Genomic DNA, 19526 nt, shown 5'->3' with positions numbered 1-19526 from the left:
GAGGTAACCGGTAATGAAAGGAAGACCATCATTTATGTAGCACCTTATCATATCCCCAAGATGGTCACAGCCAATGAATTACTTTTGACATGCGGTCATTGTAGTTATGTAGGCAGACGTAGCAGCCAATTTGTGCATAGCAAGATCCCACAAACAGCAAAATGAATGAATGACCAGCTGTTCTGTTTCAGTCATGTTGGTTGAGGGATCATTGTTGGCCAGCACGCCGGGCAGATCTCCCCTGCTCTTCTTTGAATAGTTTTTTTTTTATTCGTTCATGGGATGTGGGCGTCGCTGGCGAGGCCGGCATTTATTGCCCATCCCTAATTGCCCTCGAGAAGGTGGTGGTGAGCCGCCTTCTTGAACCGCTGCAGTCCGTCTGGTGAAGGTTCTCCCACAGTGTTGTTAGGAAGGGAGTTCCAGGATTTTGACCCAGCGACAATGAAGGAACGGCGATATATTTCCAAGTCGGGATGGTGTGTGACTGGGAGGGGAACGTGCAGGTGGTGTTGTTCCCATGTGCCTGCTGCTCTTGTCCTTCTAGGAGGTAGAGGTCGCGGGTTTGGGAGGTGCTGTCGAAGAAGCCTTGGCGAGTTGCTGCAGTGCATCCTGTGGATGGTACACACTGCAGCCACTGTGCGCTGGTGGTGAAAGGAGTGAATGTTTAGGGTGGTGGATGGGGTGCCAATCAAGCGGGCTGCTTTGTCCTGGATGGTGTCGAACTTCTTGAGTGTTGTTGGAGCTGCACTCATCCAAGCAAGTGGAGAGTATTCCATCACACTCCGGACTTGTGCCTTGTAGATGGTGGAAAGGCTTTGGGAAGTCAGGAGGTGAGTCACTCGCCGCAGAATACCAAGCCTCTGACCTGCTCTCGTAGCCACAGTATTTATATGGCTGGTCCAGTTAAGTTTCTGGTCAATGGTGACCCCCAGGATGTTGATGGTGGGGGATTCGGCGATGGTATTGCCATTGAATGTCAAGGGGAGGTGGTTAGACTCTCTCTTGTTGGAGATGGTCATTGCCTGGCACTTATCTGGCGCGAATGTTACTTGCCACTTATGAGCCCAAGCCTGGATGTTGTCCAGGTCTTGCTGCATGCGGGCTCGGACTGCTTCATTATTTGAGGGGTTGCGAATGGAACTGAACACTGTGCAGTCATCAGCGAACATCCCCATCCCCATTGTGCTACCAGAGGAGACAGATTGGGCCTCAGTTTAACATCCAACAGACAGTGCAGCACTCCCTCAGTACTGCGCTGAAGTCTCGGCCTGGATTATGTGCTCAGGTCTCAGGTGGGGTTTGAAGCTTCGGACTTAGAGGGAAAAGTTCCACCAGTTGACCCAAGGCAACACTGCAGCCCCGCTTGTCCATCATTATCAGCAGGTGATACCCTGCGAGTCAGAGGTCACATTTGTCTCTGAATTTCCCCAGATTATATATATAAAGACAAGGCCAGATCAGAGATCACATCAGTACCAAAATGTCCCCCATAGTTGTATTAAAGTGGACTATGGATTGGTGCACATTAGGATGGAAAAGGTTTGTTCGCCACTCAGTGCAATTTCTGGGCTATTATATATATGATCACATATATTGAATAACACAATAAGATATACACAGAATTCACTGCATAGAAACAGGCCATTCGGCCCATGTCGGCATTGATGCGCCACATGAGCCTCCTCCCAGCCTACTTCATCTCATTTACTTCCTTTCTCCCTCACGCACTTATCTAGCTTCCCCTTAAATGCTGCATTAGGGTTAGGGCTAGGGCTAAATGCATCGATGCTATTTGTCTCAACCATTTCATGTGGTAGCAAGTTCCACATTCTCAATACTCTCTGAGTAAAGAAGTTTCTTCTAAATTCCGTACTGGATTTATTAGCTTCTATCTTATATTTATGACCCCTAGTTTTGGATTCCCCCACAAGTGCAAACATCTTCCCTACGTTTACCCTATCAAACCTTTTCATAATTTTAAAGACCTCTATCAGTTCACCCCTTCGTCTTCCCTTTTCGAGAGAAAAGATTCCCAGCTCGTTGAGTCTTTCCTGATAGTTATAGCCTCTCAGTTCCGGTATCATCCTTGTAAATCTTTTTTGCACTTTCTCCAGTGCTTCTATATCCTTTTAGTAATATGGAGGCCAGAACTGAGCACAATACTGTAAATGAGGTGTAGGATAACACAGCCATTAAAAGTTACATAAACAGCATGGGCACTTTATATTAATCCAAAATACGAAGTTGACAGGCAGGAAAAGACCAGCTGGTCCATCAAGCCTGCCCCACAACATGATGGCCGAAGGGTTATCTATAAACACACTTACCTTCTATATGATGTGATCTCTGCCCCAGTCAAGAACTAGTCCAACTCTCTCTTGAAGGCTAACAGAGAGTCAGCACCCACCGCACCAGCCAGCAATGTATTCCAGAGGCTCACTACTCTCTGGGGAAAAGGAAAATTACATAATGCCACACATTATTTGGAATAACACACAATGCTCCATATGGAGATTATGCAGGATCGACACATTACAAATGATTAGTGTGTATTTGTCTGTAATTTTAATCTACCACTGGTTTCTTTATATCTCTTCAGCCGTCCTCTGTTGAAGAGGTGGACTCCTGCCAGTTTATGGCTGCACAGGTCCAGACACCCATTGATAACTCGGCCGCCACAGCAATTTTTCACCTGCGAGCCCAGACCGGGAATGTCGGTGGGCTATTCAACAATGTAGGGCGTCACGGCTGAGGGCAGTCCTGCCCTCACCCGATGGTGAAGCACACACACTTTCAAAATACCATCACTGAGGTTACATTGAGAATTCCCTCCCACCTGGTCCCCAGCTACTGAGGCAAATACAGCCCCCTCAACCACTGAACTCAGCAAACTCAGCACAGACCAGGGATTAAACCTGGGACACTCCAATCTGCGGGGCCCAGTTACACTCTAGTTTCACCAAATATGCTATCGGGAGAATAATGTACAATTTTTTTTTTTCTCTGACTATTACAAACTATTGTTACAATTTTTTTTCTTTCTTCATAAAATGTTTGATTAAAATACATCCTTAAAAAGGTTTTAAGAAAACTTGAATTAAGAGTAAAATACTCAACCAATTGTAATGCGGAGGCTACAAAAGGATGCCCAGTTCTTTGCTGTCAGTCTCTATGACAGGCTCTGGGCCCTGATTGACAGGCAGGGAGTTCTTATCTTGTTCTTCTAACTGAGATCGTGCTGACGTTTAGATGAGAATCACTGAAACTCGGGAGAAATATCTCTGCCCAACTTGTACTTCATTTACATAATTATGTCTGATTTTGAATCAAATATGCAAATATATGCATGTTTCGATTTTTTTAATTACATCAAACTGCAAAGTGAGTTCTTTATCAGCGTTAATATTTATTTATTCATTATTAATCTTCGCCACTTCGCTTGTGAAAGGTTGCAGTGTCGGTATTGATAATCTTACGCGTTTAGCTTCCTTCCCTGTTTCGTTTGAACAGATACCGCGAGTGATCGAGAGGGAAAGAGGGAAAAGTAACTCTCCTCTGATTGACAGGAAAGAAAAATACCTCAAGACTTGATCTATCACCTTGCTGTTAATTTTTCTCAATCTGTAGTTGCCTGACAAGGAAAGCGAACAAACACAATTTAGATAAATGAAAGGAGGGCTCCTTTTGGAGTAGGTAATGCAATGTTTCTACACAGCAAAGAATTACGATAAAGATCAATCCCCTGCCTCGGATTTTTTTTGCAAAGGAGTCGGGTGTTTTTTTTTAAAAGGGAGGGCTTCCTCTACCTGTCGCCTTATTGTTTATCCTTAGTATCAGGTGCAACGCGCACAGGGCTTATGGTCCTCGGCCTCGCCTGGAGGTCACCAGGGATTTTGGCCTTTTGTGCACAGATACAGTTATACTAGCCTGAAGTCAGAGGAAGTTTGACCTGGGTGACAGTGGAGGGAAGAGTCCCTTCCTTTCATCTTGGCATGAGAACCGAGCTTGCAGGATGACACTTAACAGATAAAATATTGTCTCCCCTAATTGCTTTAAGATGGACTGGAGCAGGAATGCAAATATTGATGCGGCAGGCTGTACAGAGAAGAGGAAATCTGAGAAGGCCAGGTCTGTGGGCCAGGGGAGTAGCCAAAAGGGACAAATTAGGCTCAAACAATAGGGATATTTTCCACTGGGGATAATTAAATGTTGCTTCATCAAAGCAACGACAGTTTGCAAGCTGCTCATTTTGTAACTCTATCATGTTTGCCCCTGAGATATGCTTTTTATTTTTTATTCTTCTTGTATTTGCCATTGATGGCTGATGCATTTAATTAAACTGGGGGCATTAATTATCTGTTACGTTTATAGCCCAGGCTTTGTTTTGGGAGGTTGCTTATGACAGAAGTCCTGTGTTTGGGCCGGAGGCTTCTGATTACACTGGGGCTTGCTTAGATCTTTGGCAAAAAAATAACGGCCTTTGTTACTGTGCTCTGCTGAAAACTATGAGGCTACGGCGGGTCGTATTTGACCCTGTTAACCAATATACCAGGGAAAGCACGCCAAGCAATGTGCTGACAGTCATCCTTTTGTACCAAACAGCACGGCAGAGCCAAACGGAAATAAATATGCCCATACACATCTATACACACACACACCCCCCCGCGCACATACACATGCACCTCCACACACGTATGGATACATAGACCCAGACACATATAAACACACGCACGCGCATTCACATACACAGATACACACACACCCACACACACATACACACACGCACATCCACACACACATGCACGCATAGTCCCAGACAAATATATACACACCCACACACACGTGCATCAACACACGCAGGTACACACATGTACACATGCACATATCCATACACACACGTACACACACTCACGCATAGACCCATTACACATCTGTGTGTATGGCTATTAAAATCTACACATAGTGTTGTGCTAGTTAAAGTGTCAATTACTGCATCCCAGGACAACATTATTTGCTTTTATAAATAGCAGTGTAGGCATATATATGTGTGTGTGCTCATGCTTGCGTGTGTGTGTGCTATGTGTACGTGTGTGTATCTGCATGTGTATAGGTGTCTGCGTGTGTATGGGTGTCTGTGTGCGTGCATATCTGTGTGCCTTTGTATGGGTATGTGCATGTGCACACACACACACATATGCACACACCCATACAAAGGCACACACATATGCATGCACACGGACACCCATACACAGGCAGATACCCATACACACACACACGCACACATAGAACGCACACACGTGCACGTACACACATGTGCATGAACACACACACCTATATGCCTACGCGTCTATTTATAAAAGCAAATAATCTTATTCTGGGATGCAGTAATTGACACCTTAATTAGCATAACACTATGAGTAGATTTTAATAAAATGCACCTAATTTAGACTCAATAGTGGCCAAGTCTGAACTGCTTTCTTCAATTTATACCAGAATGATGAAAGGAGTTATCTGTGCATAATGGTAGCACCAGAAGGGAGTTCTCACATGTTCATCATTCATTTAGATGGACGTCCATTTCAACAGATTGCTTATCACTCAGCGTCGATGCTGAGTCAAACTTTATTGTCAGTAGGAAGGCTGGGCCTGAGCTCCGCCCTCACTGGTCACAATGTACAGCCACATATGACTCCCCTTGAATTCCGCGCACTCCCCTCAATATGGGGTAGAAAAACACAGTGGAGGAAACGTGCTCGTTGGGACGCCATGTTTGTCACTCAAGGAGACCAAAAATAAAAGCTCCTTAAATCAGTCACAGATGTTGCTCGACTGAACTGCTGCAGGTTGGCACATCTACATACCAATCCACTGCCAACTGTAGCCCAATGGGACAGAGGTAAGCACTACCATTAGAAACAGATTCAAAGTCATCTCCCTCTGTGAAGGAACGACCTCTAGAGACAGTTTCTGTAATGTTGATGGTTACTTATTTGAGAACATATATAGTGGCCATCAGTGTGATTTGTTAGCGTTGTTTGTTGTAATTAGTTTGGAGGATGTGATGCTTGCTGATTGCTTTTTTTTTGTGTGCTATTGCGAGGCAGCCCCATGAGAGCAGTCCAAGTTTGACACTCTTTGTGGAATTATAAGGTGCCTCGTGATTCCCTGCAGAGCTTCATGACTGGCTATCAGACACAAAAGTGATTTATGACACACTTCAACACATACTGCATCACTTGGAAATTCAGTTCTGTAGCAACCAAAAAGTGAATTATATTTTAAATATGTGGTATAAATAGAATATGCCATGGCCAGAGGTGAGATATGATAAATATCTCATTACCCACTTGCAACATGTCCCTTGAGAGTTATTCAGTCAGTCTCACTTCTGAACACATTTATCATATCACACTGCTTACCCTATCTCTCTCCAACGCTATATCTATTTTACTTTAAAGCTTTTATTTCTGTAAGGTCGTAAAGAAAACTGTTCTTTAGAATGGGCAAGTTGAGTAAATTCAACTCTCTCTTAAAAGCAATGTATTAAGGGGTGGGGGAAATGGAAGCAGTGCATTGAATTGGCACATGGGACTTTCATCAATGAGAACTGGGTTTGAATCAAGCCCAGACTGATAGAAAGATCTTGCATTTATATAGCGCCTTTCACAACCTCAGGATGTCCCACAGCGCTTTACTGCCAATGGAGTACTTTTGAAGTAGAGTCACTGTTGTAATGTAGGAAACATGGAAGCCAATTTGTGCACAGCAAGATCCCACAAACAGCAATGAGATAATGTCCAGATAATCTGTTTTAGTGATGTTGGTCGAAGGATAAATATTGGTCAGGACAGTAGGGACAAACTCCCCTGCTCTTCTTCGAAATAGTGTTGTGGGAGCTTTTACATCCACCTGAGAGGCCTCGGTTTAACATCTTATCTGAAAGAAGGCACCTCCGATATTGCAGCACTCCCTCAGTACTGCACTGGATTATCAGCCTAGATTTTATGCTCAAGTCTCTGGAGTGAGACTTGAACCCACAACCTTCTGATTCAGAGACGAGAGGGATACAAACTGAGCCACAGCTGACATCTGGTAGGACAAAAGGGCCCTAGTAAGTAAAATTCCCTCCATTCTGCACCATCCACCCCATCACAGTGCCTCAGTCCTGACCGTAGGAAAGCAGATCCCCTCCCGTCACCACTGTACCGTTTGGGACATTTTTTTCTAGTTGCCGCAAAAGACATCCTATAGTTTCCCTGAGTGAGATTGCCAACTTAATGAAGAATTGGTACAGTTTAGTGCTGTGGTGAGACAGTCCAAAGTCATTTCCCGCAATGCACCTACAGTCAGCAGACAGAGGAGACCTTCAACCCCTCAATCTCGGTTTGAATTAAAGCCATATCCCAGAGGTGAAAGGCTCGTCCATTGCCCCACCCACTCCCCACAAGCCCACTGCTTGTATTCAACTGTGTGTAAGTGGACTATCCTTGATTGTCTTTAATTCAATTTTCTGGGGAGGTAAATAATTTTAATTTTAGTATCTCCAACAAAAGAAAACGCTATGAAGTTTCTCCCTGACTTTCAAAAGTATTTGACAGAAACCTTCAGAACAATGGGGTGAGATCATTCTGCCTGTCCTGTTACATTCTACAGGAGGTGTTCAAAGGGTCCCAGCAGGCCTGAAACACCAAGGGGTCAATTTTCGGATGGCCGAGTGGATGCGTTCATGGCGGGGGGGCTGCTAAAATTGGGGATTCCCGGGGTGGGTCTGGAGCCCGGCTCCAACCCGCCCACTTCAGGGTTCCCCAATGACGTGCTTAGATGCGGGCGCAGCCCCCGCATGCGGGACTCCCATCGGCAATTAAAGCCGGCGGGATCCCACTTAAACCAATTTAATTACACAGTTCAGGTCGTTTGCAGACCTGATTGGGAGGATATTTTAGGAGGGGCGGTATTTTCATGTCAACCGAGCGTGTTTCCCGTGCTGGGGGAAACACTCCCAGTTGAAACAGACGTGTTGCAGCCACCAGCCTGTGGGAGCCGCAAAGGTCCATTGACAGGTTAGTGGGGGGAGACCTTCACTCATTGCAGGAGGCCACTCTGCCAACTTGGAACCTCAACTCCGGTGTCCAGACACATTTACTTACCTTGCGGACCCCCTCAAATGTACATCTTCCGGATGGGGGCCGCCGTAGCTGCAGTCATGACCTCATCGGAGGACGAACAGCATCACCAGCCTCATCGGCCACGCCGTCCACCTCTGACACATGGAGCTCCACAACACAGTGCTGTGACACATCCACCTGCACAGCAGGAGGGAGGGCAACGGCAGAGAGAGATGCGTCGCAGAAGGCACTAACCTCGTCACAGGGTCTACAGACTGAGATGCAGCTTCCTGGACCTCTCTGAGGAGTGATGCATACGGAGGCTCAGAGTCACTCGACACGTAGTCGCAGACATCTGCAGCCTCCTTCGTGCTGAGCTGCTCCCAGCTGGCCCGAGCACCATCTTCTTACCTGTCGCTGTCAAAGTCACCACTGCCCTCAACAACTTCTCCTCCGGATCCTTCCAGGGTGCCACCGGGGACATCGCCAGCGTCTCTCAGTCGTCTGCACAAAAGAACCCTGTAAATACACCTACACCCACTCTGCAGTGACCCAATGGATGGCATCAGGTGTGGGTCTTCATGGTGGTCCTCAGGAAAGGGAATTATTGCACAAACCAGGCAAGATTTGCAAAAACGTGGCAGTAGTGGTGATAACAAATTTTAATGTGGTTGGCAAAACAAACAAAACTAAATGAAAAACATGGCATTCCGTCATACACCCTTGTGCATCCCCTTTGTGCTCACAAAACCTTAGCCTTACGTTTACGGGAACCCCTACGTGGTGCTACCCCTGTGGCTTCAGCAGAGGTAGTGGCAGGTTGCTCTTGTCCGTGCCCTGACGGATGAGATGCTTTGCGCGGACAGCCTTTGGGTTTCGGTGCCCATGAGCGCCCCTCCAAAGACTGTTCCACCTGCACCTGTGCAGGGGCAGTCTCGGCCACCTGGAGAGGAGGCAGCATTGCGGGTACTGGTTGAGAGGGGGGCAATGGGTGAGATGTGGGAGCGCTTTGAGTGGCGTCCCCACTTCCATGTCCTCTTTCGCCATCATCCCTCTCCTGGGCCAGGCCCACATCACTCCTTCCATCTGGATGATCCATGGATGATCCATCTCGGCCTCCTCCCAATATCCCCACCATCACTGCAGCTAATCTTCAGCCAATTTGATTCACTCCATGTGATATCAAGAAATGGCTGAGTGCACTGGATACAGCAAAGGCGATGGGCCCCAACAACATCCCGGCTGCAGTGCTGAAGACTTGTGCTCCAGAACTAGCTGCGCCTCTAGCCAAGCTGTTCCAGTACAGCTACAACACTGGCATCTACCCGACAATGTAGAAAATTGCCCAGATAGGTCCTGTCCACAAAAAGCAGGACAAATCCAATCCGGCCAATTACCGCCCCATCAGTCTACTCTCAATCATCAGCAAAGTGATGGAAGGTGTCGTCGACAGTGCTATCAAGCAGCACTTACTCACCAATAACCTACTCACCGATGCTCAGTTTGGGTTCCGCCAGGACCACTCGGCTCCAGACCTCATTACAGCCTTGGTCCAAACATGGACAAAAGAGCTAAATTCCAGAGGTGAGGTGAGAGTGACTGCCCTTGACATCAAGGCAGCATTTGACCAAGTGTGGCACCAAGGAGCCCTAGTAAAATTGAAGTCAGTGGGAATCAGGGGGAAAACTCTCCAGTAGCTGGAGTCCTACCTAGCACAAAGGAAGTTGGTAGTGGTTGTTGGAGGCCAATCATCTCAGCCCCAGGACATTGCTGCAGGAGTTCCTCAGGGCAGTGTCCTGGGCCCAACCATCTTCAGCTGCTTCATCAATGACCTTCCCTCCATCATAAGGTCAGAAGTGGGGATGTTCGCTGATGATTGCACAGTGTTCAGTTCCATTCGCAACCCCTCAGATAATGAAGCAGTCCGAGCCGGCATGCAGCAAGACATGGACAACATCCGGGCTTGGGCTGATAAGCGGCAAGTAACATTCGCGCCAGACAAGTGCCAGGCAATGACCATCTCCAACAAGAGAGAGCCCAACCACCTCCCCTTGACATTCAATGGCATTATCATCGCCGAATCCCCCAACATCAACATTCTAGGGATCACCATTGACTAGAAACTTAACTGGACAAGCCATATAAATAGTGTGGCTACAAGAGCAGGTCAGAGGCTGGGTATTCTGTGGCGAATGACTCAGCTCCTGACTCCCCAAAGCCTTTCCACCATCTACAAGGCTCAAGTCAGGAGTGTGATGGAATACTCTCCACTTGCCTGGATGGGTGCAGCTCCAACAACACTCAAGAATCTCGACACCATCAAGGACAAAGCAGCCCGCTTGATTGGCACCCCATCCACCACCCTAAACATTCACTGCCTTCACCATGGGCGTACCGTGGCTGCAGTGTGTACCATCCACAGGATGCACTGCAGCAATTCGCCAAGGCTTCTTCCTCAGCACCTCCCAAACTCGTGACCTCTACCACCTAGAAGGTCAAGAGTAGCAGGCACATGGGAACAACACCACCTGCACATTCCCCTCCAAGTCACACACCATCCTGACTTGGAAATATATCGCCGTTCCTTCATCGTTACTGGGTCAAAATCCTGGAACTCCCTTCCTAACAGCACTGTGGGAGAACCTTCACCAGACGGACTGCAGCGGTTCAAGAAGGCGGCTCACCACCACCTTCTCAAGGGCAATTAGGGATGGGCAATAAATGCTGGCCTTGCCAGCGATGCCCACATCCCATGAACGAATTTTTAAAAAACCCTGCTGTACAACAGTTTGGAGGACTTGTGTGAAGCCTTGGAAGGCCAGTTGTAACGTATCTGTCAGCCTGTTTAAGGCGGCAGAATGTTGCTCACCCTGAATCCGAACGGCCATTGTCAGGGCCTGAATGGACTCATTGTCGAGCCGTGCTTGAAGTTCGATGGAGGCTAGCCTTCCCTCCATCGCAGACATTCCCGCACCTACCCATGACACTATTTCAGAGATGCCTTCACGTCCCTGTGACAGTATTCCATTCATGCAGGAGTTGAACTCCTTCATCCTCTGCGCGATTGTGGAGAGTGCGCGTGGCAACTGTTCCAGTACCTCGGCAATGTGCTGCTGGCCCTCGATGACTCTCCTTTTCATGGCTGGCCCCCTGGGTCCAGCTGAGCAGAGCCTGGAGAAGAGTGCTCCCACCGACGCGGACTGTCCACGGCTGCCCCTGCCACCAGGGTCTGCTCGTGCTCACATGTGCGTGGTGACTCACCATGTGCAAGCCCAACTAATTGAGGAGGGGGACCCACCCCAGTGTGTTTATCTGAGCTGGTGGATGGCTGGCTCAGATGTGACGATGTCCCCTCAGAGGTCGGCAGGTCCTCTGAGGAATCGCCCTCCGCAGTCACCCCAGTCGCAGATGGCCCTGCAAGAGAACAGAAAGCAATATTAAGCATGTGGACCAGATGTTGAGGTGCTGTAGATGCCAAGTGATGTTAAGATCATTCGCTATCATGAATGCTGAGTGTTAGATTTCTGTCACCAGCTGCTTGTGCGCTCCCAGTCTCGACGTCCGCCATGGACAGGCACTCCAGCGTGCGGCTTATTTCCATTGCCTGCTGCTCCGCGTCCGTTAGGACCACCTGGTGTGGCGGGCTCCCTCTGGTCCTTGCCCTCTCCCGGGCATTCTGGCATCTCTTCTCCTATCAAGGCAAAACACAGAGAGGCGTGATTGAGTGATGGCTGCATGGTGACCCACTGCATGCATTGGTGTTGGTGGGGGTGACCGTGAGGGAGATGCATGGGAGGGTGCGTGTGAGACACAGCCATGAGATTGTATGAGGATTGGGTTGCGTGGTAGTGTTCGAATGGGAATTGGGGCGGTGAGTAAGTGCAGGCAAGGTGAGGATGATGGTTGAGTGGATGTGAGGAGTGATGCGAGAGCGTTGTGGTGGCAGTGCAGAGGAGTTGTGTGGTGGTGGAGGTGATGTGGAAGACGGAGTGTGGGAGAATGCGTAAGTATACTCACTTTGGCTGACCTGGTTAGGTCATTAAAGCGCTTCCTGCACTGGACCCAGGTTCAGGCAACATTGCCGCTGCTGCTGACCTCCTCGGCCACCTCCAGCCAGGCCTTCTTGGTGGCAGAGGCAGGCCACTTCCACTGATGGGAAAAACGTTTCCCTCCTCCTCCTCACCCCATCGAGCAGCACCTGGAGTGAGGAGTCAGAGAACCTTGCAGCAGCCTTGCCTCTGGCCTGCTCCATTCTATAATTTTGGTTCTTTGCTGCAGGAGGAGCATTGAAGGAGGACTGCCCCTTTAAATAGGGCTCCTCCTGCTGACAGCCTGTGATGCGGGCACGCAGTGCATTCACTGCGCAGGTCTGCAATGGGAAACCCAGAAGCACGCGTAAGTACCTTCAATTAGGCTGCGATCGCGTGCGGAGCACACCGATATCAGTGGGCGCGTTACCCACGCACCCAGTCGACCCCCTGCTGCCAACTCGCCTCCCTTCTAATACCAGGCCCTAAGATTCAGAAATATTGGTGGACATATCTACGGTTTGTAAATGTGACCTCAGAGATGTGAGATAGCTTCAGGGGAACCTATCCTTCTGAACTCTAGATTCAAGAGATTAAATCCCAATACACAGGGATCAAATTTCAATTCATTAGGATTGGGTTCCATAAGGTAAGATTCCCCTCCATATTATGCCTCCTGATTTTTCCAATGTCTTCGCCTTCTCTCTTCCAGTGGAAATAGTCCCAGTATCTCAAGTCTCTCCTCATAACTACATTTCCCCATCCCCTGGCATCATCCTAATGAATCAACACTGTACATCCTCTATGAACTTAAAGCCTTTCTATAATAAGAACATAAGAACATAAGAAATAGGAGCAGGAGTAGGCCAATCGGCCCCTCGAGCCTGCTCCGCCATTTAATAAGATCATGGCTGATCTGATCCTAACCTCAAATCTAAATTCATGTCCAATTTCCTGCCCGCTGCATGCACTGGTGTTGGTGGGGGTGACCATGAGGGAGATGCACGGGAGGGTGCGTGTGAGACATAGCCATGAGATTGTATGAGGATTGGGTTGCGTGGTAGTGTTCGAATGGGAAGTGGGGCGGTGAGTAAGTGCAGGCATGGTGAGGATGATGGTTGAGTGGGTGTGAGGAGTGATGCGAGAGCGTTGTGGTGGCAGTGCAGAAGGAGTTGTGTGGTGGTGGAGGTGATGTGGAAGATGGAGTGTGGGAGAATGCGTAAGTATACTCACTTTGGCTGACCTGGTTAGGTCGATAATGAAGCATCCAATTCTGCACACAGTCCTCTAACTGTGGCCTAACCACTATCTTGTATAAATTTATCACTACCTTCATGCTCTTGTACTCCATGCCTCTATTTATAAAATCCAAAATGGGTTTGGCATTTTTTATGGCCTTACTTATCTGCACTCACATTGACAGGGAATTTAAACCCCTTGGTATCTCTGTTCCCCCACACTGTTCAGCCTCTTTTGATTCCTTGCTTTTCCTCGCAAAATGCATTACATCACACTTCCTTGCATTAAATTGCATCTGCCACGTGTCTGCCCATTCTGTTAGCTTGCTTATATCCTCCTGAAGTCTTTTACAAACCTCATCACTTTTTACCAAAACCCCTTATTTTGCATCATATTGTACTCTCTTGTACTCAATCCAAATCAACTGTATAGATCAAGAACAAAAGTGAACCCAGCACATCCCTGGGGTAAGCTACCAACCCTCCTCCAATCTGAGCAGTACTGTTAACCCTAATCTTTTGTTTCAGGTCCACCTCTGCCCAGGCTGTTCATTTCCTCTTACACCATGTGCCTGAATTTTAATAACGAGCCTCCTGTGTGACGTCTTATCAAAAGCCTTCTAAAAATCTATATACACGATTTTTGCAAATACCTATCTTCCAGAAGCAGTACATGTGAGATCTGTGTCCTGAGGCTCTTGAGCAGAGGGGTATATGTCCTGACCCTTCGATCATTAACATTTTTCTCCTCAGCCTCTATCTCTAGCTCCTCCTGCCCACTTGTGTATCACTCTTTGAAGCTCCTACTGCCTCACTATTTCCCCTTGATGCATGTCTCCGGGCTGGTGCTTGGGAGGGAAAGAGTGAGTGATGGTGCGTGCTCTAACGTGTTGGCAAGGGCTTGCTGCAGCTAAGGATGCTTCTTGCTCTTCCTCCATTTCTGGCAATTTCCCCTCCAAGTCACACATCATCCTGACTTGGACTTATATCGGCGTTTCTTCATTGTCGATGGGTGAACATCCAGCAATTCCCTCCCTATGGGTGGGCATTAAGTGATGGTCTTGCCAGCGACGTCCACATCCCGAGAATGAATTTTTTAAAATTATCCAATGCGTGTAGTGGCAGAAGAGAGGTTAGAATGGATTACTGAGAAGCTGAGTGCAGGAGAAGGAGTGACAAGAGGCCTTCAGGATTTGGTTTGCTTACTGTTGATGTGATTGCAATAAGATGAGATGGAAGAGAATGCAGTTGTCCCTTGTCCCCTACTTCACCCTCTCCAACTCCTTGTAGCATCTCCATTACCAGGACATCCAAAGCTCACTCCTGATAGGGATGTGGGGGTGCCTTTATGACCAGCATCTTTGGCTAATCTTTCTCTTGTGTTATGGGCTGTCTTCCCAATTAAGAAGAATGGAAAAGGTGAGAATGACCTCCAGTTGGCATGAGATGCTGTCCAACCCAAGTATCAGCATGCAGACCATAATGAAAGGAGCACAAACCTTACAATTACATATCATGTGAGGACTTTAGTGGGGTGAAAAGGTGTAAGGATATGAGTGAAAGAATGTGTGCAGAGGAAGACTGATGGTGTAAAAGGTCACAAGCACTATTTTGGCATTAATGATAAGTTATTGAAATACTTTGACACAGTGAGGGCGAGGTGATTGTAAGTTGCAAAAATGCTTAGTACAGTGCATTCTTGGAAAGTGTGGCTGCTCCTCCTACCTTGGCAGACCTGGTGAGGTCATTAAACCTTTTGAGGTACGGTGTTGCCATGCAGCAGAGTTGGCAGTGACTCCCCCAGCCAACTCCTGCCATTGCCACTATGCTGCTCTTGCAGGCCACCATATTGAGATTCCAGATCAGTTAAAAGCACTTCCACAGTCTGATCCATGAACACAGGGGCCTGAATTTCTCCAATGTTTGGGGCGCAGTTTCCTTTAAAAATCTGCTGGAAATATCCGATTCTGATGGGTTGCCCCTTTAAGTTGCTGCAGACCTTTAAATCCCGCAGCACCACATAAGTTTCCTCCTCCACAATTGCAAGCTCCCAATGAGTGAAACTATGAACTTGTCTACATTATGCAAATTTAACTAATCTCAGCAACACCAGTAAGGTGAGCCCAACTCCCTTTCTGTAGGTAGGATTCCTGCTCCATTTTTACATCTGGGTATTTGCCCAGGAAATTCTAGGAGGTAATATTGAGTGCAATTTGGAAGTTCTTCCTTTACAAGGCTTGAAGTCAGACAGAAAACAATTTGTTTCCCAAATCATGTTCACATTCTCTAGGAGGAAGTTCAGTAACACTTCATAACACAGAGAAAAACTTGCTGATCTGTGTGACAACAGAAATTATCATTTCACCATAAGTTAACTGACCAAAAAACATGAATATTGACTAGTGTACAATGTTTCATTAACAGCCAAGATTCATGTACACAATCATGCATCATGGCTATTATTGTAATGTGGTTCATTAGTCAGTACTGTAGTCTAATCAATACCTGGGAGTAAGTTACAGGCTGTAATCTAATCAATATCCAGGAGTAAGTTACAGGCTGTAATCTAATCAATAACTAGGAGTGAGTTACAGGCTGTAATCTAATCAATATCTGGGAGTGAGTTACAGGCTGTAATCTAATCAATATCTGGGAGTGAGTTACAGGCTGTAATCTAATCAATAACTAGGAGTGAGTTACAGGCTGTAATCTAATCAATACCTGGGAATGAGTTACAGGCTGTAATGTAATCAATACCTGGGAGTGAGTTACAGGCTGTAATCTAATCAATACCTGGGAGTGAGTTACAGGCTGTAATCTAATCAATACCTGGGAGTGAGTTACAGGCTGTAATCTAATCAATACCTGGGAGTGAGTTACAGTCTGTAATCTAATCAATACCTGGGAGTGAGTTACAGGCTGTAATCTAATCAATACCTGGGAGTGAGTTACAGTCTGTAATCTAATCAATACCTGGGAGTGAGTTACAGGCTGTAATCTAATCAATACCTGGGAGTAAGTGTTACAAACTGAAATTTAATCAATATCTGGGATTGAGTGTTACAGGCTGTAATCTAATCAATACCTGGAAGTGAGTGTTACAGGCTGAAATTTAATCAATATCTGGGATTGAGTGTTACAGGCTGTAATCTAATCAATACCTGGGAGTAAGTGTTACAAGCTGTAATCTAATCAATACCTGGGATTGAGTGTTACAGGCTGAAATTTAATCAATATCTGGGATTGAGTGTTACAGGCTGTAATCTAATCAATATCTGGGATTGAGTGTTACAGGCTGTAATCTAATCAATACCTGGGAGTAAGTGTTACAAGCTGTAATCTAATCAATACCTGGGAGTGAGTGTTACAGGCTGAAATCTAACTGATACCTGGGAGTAAGTTACATACTGTTATCTAATCAATAACTGGGGGTGAGTTACAGGCTGTTGTAACAGAGTGAGAGGGATGATATGTAAGCCATAGGAAGTTGAGAGTTCTGTATTCGAGATAGGGATACCACTTTAAAAAGTTATATAAAAGGCAGTATAGTTTTAAGAACTCGTTGACCTTAATTGCCTTTAATCAGGAATGAATCCCCGCCTATAAGCATAAAATGCAGGGCAATGGTTCAGTTGAGAATTGAATGTGGAAGGAACTGAGAGGTAGGTGAGAGAGTAATACCAAGCACGGTCTTGTTTATCGTTGCAAGTAAAGACCTCACAATGGTGAATAAACCTCACTTGTTTTAGGATCTTGTTTGTATGTCTAATTGACCACTGGGTCCTGCATCAGGTTGTTACATTGTAATCTAACAGACACCTGGCAGCGAGTTACAGGCGGTAACCGAACAGACACCTGGCAGCAAGTTACAGGCGGTAATCTAACAAGCACCTGGCAGCGAGTTACAGGCGGTAACCTAACAGACACCTGGCAGCGAGTTACAGACAGTAATCTAACAGACACTTGGGAGCAAGTTACAGGCGGTAATCCAACAAGCACCTGGCAGCGAGTTACAGGCGGTAATCTAACAGACACCTGGCAGCGAGTTACAGACAGTAATCTAACAGACACTTGGGAGCAAGTTACAGGCGGTAATCTAACAAGCACCTGGCAGCAAGTTACAGGCGGTAATCCAACAAGCACCTGGCAGCGAGTTACAGGCGGTAATCTAACAGACACCTGGCAGCGAGTTACAGACAGTAATCTAACAGATACCTGGCAGCGAGTTACAGACAGTAATCTAACAAGCACCTGGCAGCAAGTTACAGGCGGTAATCCAACAAGCACCTGGCAGCGAGTTACAGGCGGTAATCTAACAAGCACCTGGCAGCGAGTTACAGGCGGTAATCTAACAGATATTTGGGAGCGAGTTACAGGCGGTAATCTACCTGTGATTTCTGACAATTGTTGTGTGAAATCACTCCTTGGCACATTGTATTTCCTGATAACTGCTCTTTCAATCATTTATGGGGTTTGGCTTGCTCTCTCTCTCTCTTTAATGACATTGAATGGTTTCATGGATGCTCTCTGCACATTGTCCCTTGTTTGTGATAAATAGGATTAATAATTGTGATATTTTTCTGAAGGTTCATCAACAAATATTCTGAAGATTATGCCAGGAAATTTAACGTATGGTTTATGAGATGATCGTGTCTCAACTCACTCCATTGTCGTTGTTATGTTCAGGATTGCTTCTGGTTTAAGCAAAGCTAAACTCTTCAAGCTGCATTAAAATGTCTGGCACTGACACACCACACAGGTGGTAGGAAACCAACACACTGTGCCAGGGAGTTAGGAACATAGAAACTTTGGGAACAGGAGTAGGCCATTCAGCCCCTCAAGCCTGCTATCCCATTTAATTAGATCATGGCTGATCTGTACCACAACTCCATTTACCCACCTGTGCCATATATCCCTTGATACCTTTACCTAGTAAAAATCTATTGATCTCAGTCTTGAAAACTCCAATTGACCCCCAGCATCCACAGCCTTTTGGGGGACAGAGTTCCAGATTTCCACCAATCTTTGTGTGGAAAAAGTGCTTCCCGATCTCGCTCCTGAACGGTCTAGCTCTAATTTTAGTATTACGCCCTCTTGTTCTTGATCCTTTTAACGTTTTAAACACCTTAATAAGATCTCCCCTCAATCTCCTTTACTCAAGAGATTAGAAGCTAAGTTAATGCAACCTGTCCTCATAGTTTAACCCTTTTAGCCCTGGTATCATTCTGGTGGATCTGCGCTGCACCCTCTCCAAAGCCAATATATCCATCTTGAGGTGCGGTGCCCAAAACTGAACACAGTATTCCAGATCGGGTCTGACCAAGGTTGTGTACAACTGAAGCATAACTTCCTCCCCTTTGTATTCCAGCCCCCTTGAGATAAAGGCCAATATTCCATTAGTCTTTGATTGCTTGTCTGGCTTGGGGAGGAGAAAAACAATCGGGCGAGGTTCCTGCTGATGATCATTACCCAGAGACGCCTGCCAGAACAGTATGTGTGTCGACATCAGAAAAGATCAGGTTGCTCAGTGGCGATGGCCCCCAAAGCCAACTAGCCTGGCAACGCTCATACACATATAATGACCACTTGTGCACCTGTGATGCTGTAGCCCAGTGAGGGCTTCAGAGTGAAGGGGAGAAAAATGTTAAAAATATTGATAAAATGGATGGTAAGTCAATCAGTTTATTTTAGTTCCTTGAATCTTTATTTGAGTTCTGGACATTTTGTCTTTAATCACAGCTGCGAGCTGTGTCGGGAGCAGTATAGGAGTAGCCGGTGCTGGATGCTGCTGAAACCTCATCTGAGTTGTACCGACTTGATCAACCACAAGCATCGCAGTAAATGGCAGCTGGGGAAATATATACAGGGCCCAAATGAGAGGCCTGGGAGCAAGTGAAGGATTAACCAGATTAACAGTCATGGTGAATAAACAAAAGTATTTTGACACACAAATTCCATGGTGATATAAATAATTAACTCGAAACCTTTGCATATCATTTTCATCCACTTCCACAAAGCCAATATGTTCTCCAGCCTGTTCCAGAAAGAAAACAAGACTTAACAAAACTGTGCCTGTGGCAAACAGAGAGAGAGAGAGCTGGAGGCAGCGGGCCTACTCTGGAGACCCTTACTGTAAAAACAGGGCTGCCTAGATG

This window comes from Heptranchias perlo, chromosome 36 (assembly GCF_035084215.1).
Source record: "Heptranchias perlo isolate sHepPer1 chromosome 36, sHepPer1.hap1, whole genome shotgun sequence".
NCBI lineage: Eukaryota > Metazoa > Chordata > Chondrichthyes > Hexanchiformes > Hexanchidae > Heptranchias > Heptranchias perlo.
Note: the sequence above shows the minus strand (reverse complement) of the source record.